Here is a 7,071-nt window from a genome sequence, read left to right as displayed (position 1 = left end):
ACCCCACGCAACCTGCTGTTCAGGTGTCTGGTCATCCCTCACTAACCCCCCTGCCGGCATGGTCATAGGCAGCCATCTTGTGAGGGTGTAATGATCAATTTGCATATTACCTCTTTATTATATAGGATTAAGCTCCAGACCAGCATGAAGAATGCCATATCACCCATAAAGTAGTTGCCCACAATTGTAATTGGCCCCTTGAGTCCTACCTGTGCACCCTGAGTGCCGCCCATGCTTGTTGGCAAGAGCCTGAGAACCAGGGCTCAGAGATGGCACTAGAGTGACATATACCCAAGTGTCTGGTCTGTGTGTAAGCCATTGCCTTAAGGTCATGGGGAAGGCTTAATATAAACGTAGGTTGCCAGACCCCACATGCTACTTGATAAATTAAAGTCTAGGGACAGGGGAATCTGTTTTATTACAAGGCCCCCAGGTGATTTTTATATAACCTAGAATGTGAAGGTCATTGGCAGCCCCCAGAGCAGTCAGGGAGTGGGTATGGGAGTGGGCCATGCTATGGTTGGCAAAGGCCTCGAGGCCATGAACAAGCCAAGTGTCTGTAACGTGCAAATTTGATCCACATATAAAATCTATCCCCTTCCCCTCTTTGCATATATACTCCCCAGGCTGCCTTTTATAAATTTATTTTCTCTTCAGAACTGCCTTTGATATTCAATGGAATTAAATTCCATTTACTCCTATGAAGTCCTATGGAAATCAATCATTATGAAGCATTTGGATAAAAGAAAGCCTCAAAGGAAGTTATGGGTCAAGGTAACACCAGCTGTAGAAAGAACCTTGGGGGCTTAACACAATATCAGTTTATTTCTCTTTCACACAACAGTTCAATGGTGGTGGTAAGGATAGTGGGAGAACGGGCCATCTGCTCCAAACAGTCATTTGTGACCCAGGTTGCCAGTGACTCTGCCTGTAGCCCCTAAGGTTGCTCCAGGAAAGGGGTACCTTTCTTTTTTTTTTTCTAATATATTTTATTGATTTTTTACAGAGAGGAAGGGAGAGAGATAGAGAGTTAGAAACATCGATGAGAGAGAAACATCGATCAGCTGCCTCCTGCACATCTCCCACTGGGGATGTGCCCGCAACCCAGGTACATGCCCTTGACCGGAATCGAACCTGGGACCTTTCAGTCCGCAGGCCGACGCTCTATCCACTGAGCCAAACCGGTTTCGGCAGGGGTACCTTTCTTAACCCAGTGGAAATAATAGTACATAATAGAGGTTTTTAATGAGTTTTTTAGTCCTGGGGATGACCATTACCATTTCCACTAGCATTCTAATATTCCATTAGCTAGAAAATAGTCATATGGCCATACCTAACTAAAGGGGAGGCTGGGAAATGTTGTTTAGCTGTGCAAAGACAAAAGAGAAAACAGTGGATCTTTATCCATGGACTCCTTGTTCAAAGTTGAGTGAGAGATCTGGGAAGACTTCTTGGAAGAGGTAACAATGGCATGAAGCAGACTGGCATGCTTTTTCAGAACAACAGCTTTCCAATCATATACAGCTCGGTTTTGTTAGCTGTATGATGGTAAAACACATCACTTACCCTTTCTGAACCTTGTTTTCTTCATCTATAAAATGGGAATCAATAAGAGTGCCTATCTTTTAGGACTATGGTGAGAACTAAGTGAGTCACATGGGCCCTCTGGCTCACAGCAGGGTCTCAATAAATATTAGCTAAGTGAGAGTACAAATTTGGTGGACAAAGAAGAGAGAAAAGTGAGTTCTAGGCAAAGAGAACAGCAAGGAAGACAAAAACACCATTGTCCACCCAGAAGGGTAAAAAGGACTGGGGGTGGCTAGAATGAGGAGCAGCTCTGGGAACCATTAAGGAAGAGGAAAAAAAAAAAAAAAAAAAAGCAGGGCCAGGCCATGTCTGGAGTTGAGCTGATACCACATCTAAGTTCTGCTTCTGGGGAGCTTCTAACAAACAGTCAGTTGCCCACATTTCCCTGGCCTTGGAGGAAATGGTTCACCCAGAAGTTCCTGGCCTCTGAGATGATGCTCCTACCCAAGTGGCATGAAAGTAGTAGCCCTATGGGACTTCCTGGCCCAAGGAACCGAGAGGGCCTGGCCAGTGGCCCTCTCAGCAGAAACCACTGTGGTTTGTGGGTTTCTGGGAGGCCTCCAAGAATTGTTTACTCTGCTGAAGAATCCAGAGGCCTTTGCTCTACACCCGGAGATGGGGTTCTGGCAGTGAGGGAAGAGTCCCAACAGAAACAATGAATGACTATAACCCATCAGAACCAAGTCTTTAAGTCAGCTATAGTTTTATTTAGAAGAAATGTAACATGACTCGCCCAGTTTTGTGAATTAAGCGTCATCCTTTCTATACATTTATAGAAAAATACTAGATACCTATTTTAACTATGTCACTTATTTTCTGTATTCTAGGGCTTCCACATCTGGCGCCTTGCTGACCCTGGAGCAACTGTCCCTCCCAGAGTTCATAAATTCCTAGACATAGCAAACAACTTGCCCAGGAGTGTGCAAACTAACCAATCAGAGCCATTGTCCCAACCAACTCCTCTACCTGGTTCTCCTAATCTGGGCCGCTATCCACCTGGCCTAATCAAGCCAGGGCCAGGTACCAGAAAACCAGGGTCAGCCCCAATGCCCAGAGCCCCTGAAATTGCTCAATCTAGCCAATCCTAAACCTGCCTTACCTGTCCCTTCCCACGGAACCCACAATAAAGGTTCTTGTCCACATTTTCTCCTCACTCTCTCTGCCTCCTGACCCACCTGGCACTTCCCCGTGTGGTCCCTCTAGCAAAGCACACACCCTCCTCTTGGGAATTACAACAAACTATCTTCTCAGTGGCAATCATCTCCTGGTCTGGTGGCCTTACTGTGCTTCAACTTTTCTATAAATACACCATATTTTAAAACAGTACTATTTATTGTATCACAGGCAGGAAGACAACTGATTTAGACACATTGTCTCATTCAACCCTCACAACCATACTATGAGGATAATTCTATCATTAACCCTGTTGTACAGATGAGGATACATAGGCCTCTACAGGTTAGGTGCCACCTGGAAGTGGCATATGGCTGAATATGAACCCATCTGTCTGATTCCCAAAAACCACACTCTTAACCACTCTCTTACCATTTGTTGAGTGCTGACTAGTTGCCAAAATATAGCATAAGACCCAAGCAGTCAAGGTCTATGAACCCCAAGGAAAGTACCCTTCCAACCCTAGCCCCTGGAGATGGTTTAGGCTGCCTCCTCCTCACTGTGCTCTTGACCTTGCCTGCTCCTGGCCTGTTTCAAAAGACCCTGGGAACACCCTTCCCTTGCTCTATATCTCCCAGGGCAAATGAGAAATTACAAATAATCCTCATTTATTCATCTGTGAATTCGGAGCATCTGGCATAGTATCCAGCAGTATTTCACATAGTATATAGCACCTAGCAGGCATTCAACAAATATTAAAGGACAGACGGATGGTGGATAGCCTGTTTTGGGAGCACCATGGCAGGCGAGGAGAGTCCTGAGGGAGAAGAGCAGGAGCTGTGGGGAGTGGGACTTACATCCCCTGACAACCCAAGAGATGGCCGATTTAGAGCACATCCGTGTGGCCTTACATTTCTTTTCAAATGCAACTCAAAATCCACTTCCTCCAGGAGGAAGGCCAAGTGGCGGGTGTCCCAGGGCAGAACAAGTTGTACCTTCACGGGAGACCAGGAAGCTAGAGAGTGGAAATGCCATCATTAATCCACAAGCAGCAGGGGGTGGCAGCCCTGGCCTCCACCAGGCCTGGCAGGAAAAACAAACAGCACTTGAGTTGTGTGGCTCCCCTGTGTCCCCAGGACTGTGAAGGACTCAGAAGGCAGGCAGAAAGGATTCCAGCTCATTTACAAGCCTCAGCTATTTTTAGCTCATTGATCCCTGTGGGGGCTTGCAGGGCTCACTGGTTTGAAGAGAAAGCTGGGGAAAGCTCTATAATTCTTTACATACCAGCAGGTACAGTGCTCCCTTCACCAGTCACCTAGGGGTCTGGAAGACCTAACTGCTCTTCACAGGGCAGGAAGGAGAGAATCAGTCAGGGAAGGGAGGGGATTGATATGAGAAAGGAAAGCTGAGATGTGGCAAGAGACAGGGAAACCCGTGCCAATGGCCAAATTGGGTCACAAAGAGCAGTCTTTTGAATGCAAACCAGGAAGTGTGAACAAGGGCCTCAGCAGGGCCAGGTGCTTGCCGGTGGGTGCCTCCCAGCCCTGTAGGGAAGTGGGAGACTTCAGCTCCCGCCAGCCTCTAGAAGCCCCCTGCTTTTTCTTCCTTTCCCTGTGCCCTGAGGTCATTTTATCTCCTATTTATCATCCCTTCCTAAAAGTGGTAAGGGCAAGAAAAGAAAGGAAGCAGTTCAAAGTTAGTCAGCTTTCTTCTCATCATCTCTAATGTAAACTCTAAATGGTGGGAGAGAGGAAAACCATGGCCTAAAAAGAAATCACCGGTGCATTGTGTGAATGACTGATGGGCTCTATTATCCCTACTCTGCTTCTGATTGGCATAGATCATCAAAACCTGACTTTTTTTTTCCTACCTCCAATTCTGGAAGTAAGTGAAATTATTGTCTGGCTTTCCTCCTTCTAAGTGTATGCTGCTTAATTTAAAACACTGTAAAATTACGTTTGTTCCAATGATTTCTTAGCAAAGAAGTGAGTCATGGTAGTAACTCAATGTGTGTTCAGTTGATTTGTTACCAAGAAGCTATGGATACGTTGAATTTTTGTATTTTTTGTAGGTTGAATCATATTTTAAACATTCTGGATAGCTCAACAGTTATAAACTTTCTAGTGAATCCTCCAGAGAAACCTCCTCTTAATTTTTTTTCATTGGATGCAGTCATCCACAGCCTTCTTGAAACAGTGGTGATTCCTTGACCTCCACACTCACCTGACTTCCCTCCCAGGTCACTGGCTGTGCCTTCTCAGTGTCCTCTGCTGATCTTTGCCTCTACCAGACCTTGAAGTACTAGAGGGACCCAGGGTTCTACCTCTGGTCCTCCTGTCTTCAATTCTCTCTTCCTAGATGATCTAGAGAAACACATCCTTTGCATCCTGATGACTCACAAATTTCTCTCTATAGTTGATGTCAAGGTGGAAAAATATTTTTCTACTCTTCTAGGTTCTTTGGCTGGTGTAATAATTAAACTAACATAAAACATTAACAGGAGAAAAACAAATTTAATTTTGTATGTATGGGAGCCCCATAAAAATATGAGACCCAAGGGCAGTCAGGCAATAGAGGCTCATATGCCATCCAAAGTTAAGGAATGGGACAGGGGCCTGGGGCTTCAAAGGGGAGGACAATTCATAGGAAGATAAGAAGAGCAGATGTTTGGTAATGAGATGTCTGCCCTGTCAAGGAGATAAGTCTTTCAGATAAAAAAAAAAGTCATCTCTGGTAGCCCTGGCCATTGTGACTCATGGTTAGAGCGTTGGCCCCAGATACGAAAGAGTCATGGGTTTCGATTCCCAATCAAGGGCACATACCTGGGTTGCACATTTGATCCTCAGCACCCAATCCATGTGTCTCTCTCACATTGATCTCTCTCTCTCTCTCCCTCTCCCCCCCGTCTTCCATTTTCTCTAAAAATCAATGGAAAAAGTATTCTCAGCTGAGGATTAACAAAACAAAAAAGTTATCTCTGGTAATAGCTCTCTATCTGGACCAGGCCCCCTATCCAAATTATTTTAGGCAGTTAAGGAAGAGGTAAACGTTTTTTCCTTAAATCTGCTGGGTCTTGATTGCCTTCAGCTCAAAATAATCCAAGTGCCAAAGTGGCACATTTTGGGGAGGTCTGTTCTGCTCCCCTTCACTGGATCTCTCTGTGAGTTCTAGATGCGCAAACACCACTGTCAGCTTGATAGCTTATCTGCATTTCTGATGGTCATCTCAAACTTCACTGGGTCAAGACAAAACTTTTCCCTTCAAAATACATATCACTCCTATATCCCCATCTCAGTATATGTAGCATCATTACTCAATTGCTAAAGCCAAAACCCAGAAATCATTCTTGATTCCTTTATTCCCTATGTCCACCACATTCAATTCACTGGTAATTTTGTTGGTTCTAATCCAATCTGAAATCAGAATCTGGTCCCTCTCACCACCTCTGCTGCTGCTTTTGTACAACCATCATCTCTCCCTGGACTGTTTCTACAACCTCTTTCCCAGGTCTCTGTTTCCACTCTTGCCTCCACAGTCCATTTTCCATAGAACAGAGCAAGACTTTGAAACTGTAAACCAGTTCCTGTCACTTCCCTACTTAAAACCCACACTTTACAAGTCCAGGTTCTTCACCTGGGCCTTCAAGAACCTAAATCAAGAGCTGACATACTGCTGCCCTTGGGCCACATAAGGCCCCCCTTCACTTCCCATCTGTTTTTATAAAGAGAATTTAATTGGACACACCCACACCTATTCATATGCAAATCATCTATGGCTGCTTTGCCATCACAAGGGCAGAGTTAAGGAGTCCCAACAGAGATTATGTGGCCCATAAAGCCCCCTCTCCCATCATGCCTCCCTTTATTCCCTGCCTCTTTCACAATGTCTGGTCACACTGGCCTGCTTTCTCCTCCTTGCCCATGCTTGGCCCTGCCATAGCATCTTTGTACTTGTAGTTCTTATTGCTTTGCTCTCTCCCCAGATCTTCCCATGGCTCATTCCTCATTGTTCAAATCTTGGCTCATATGTCGCCTCCTCACAGGGTATTATTCTAGCTAAAGCATCCTCACGCCAGTTATTCTTTACCTGAGTATCCCTGTTTATCTTCTTCATAGCACATACCACAAAGGGGAAAATATCTGTCTACATTTATGTTTATATCTATATCTATGCCTATGCCTAAATCAATACCTATATCTATGACTATGACTTATGACTATGTCTCTGTGTATGTTTATATCTATATCTATGTCTATGCCTATGTCTAGCTATATGTTTATATCTATACTAGAGGCCCGGTGCACAAAAATTTGTGCACTCGGGGGGCGGGGGGAGGGGGGTCCCCCAGCCCGGCCTGTGCCCTCTCGCAGT

The sequence above is a fragment of the Myotis brandtii genome, unplaced genomic scaffold (genome assembly GCF_000412655.1).
Source record: "Myotis brandtii unplaced genomic scaffold, ASM41265v1 scaffold118, whole genome shotgun sequence".
In the NCBI taxonomy this organism is placed as follows: domain Eukaryota; kingdom Metazoa; phylum Chordata; class Mammalia; order Chiroptera; family Vespertilionidae; genus Myotis; species Myotis brandtii.
This window is presented reverse-complemented; position numbering follows the sequence as displayed.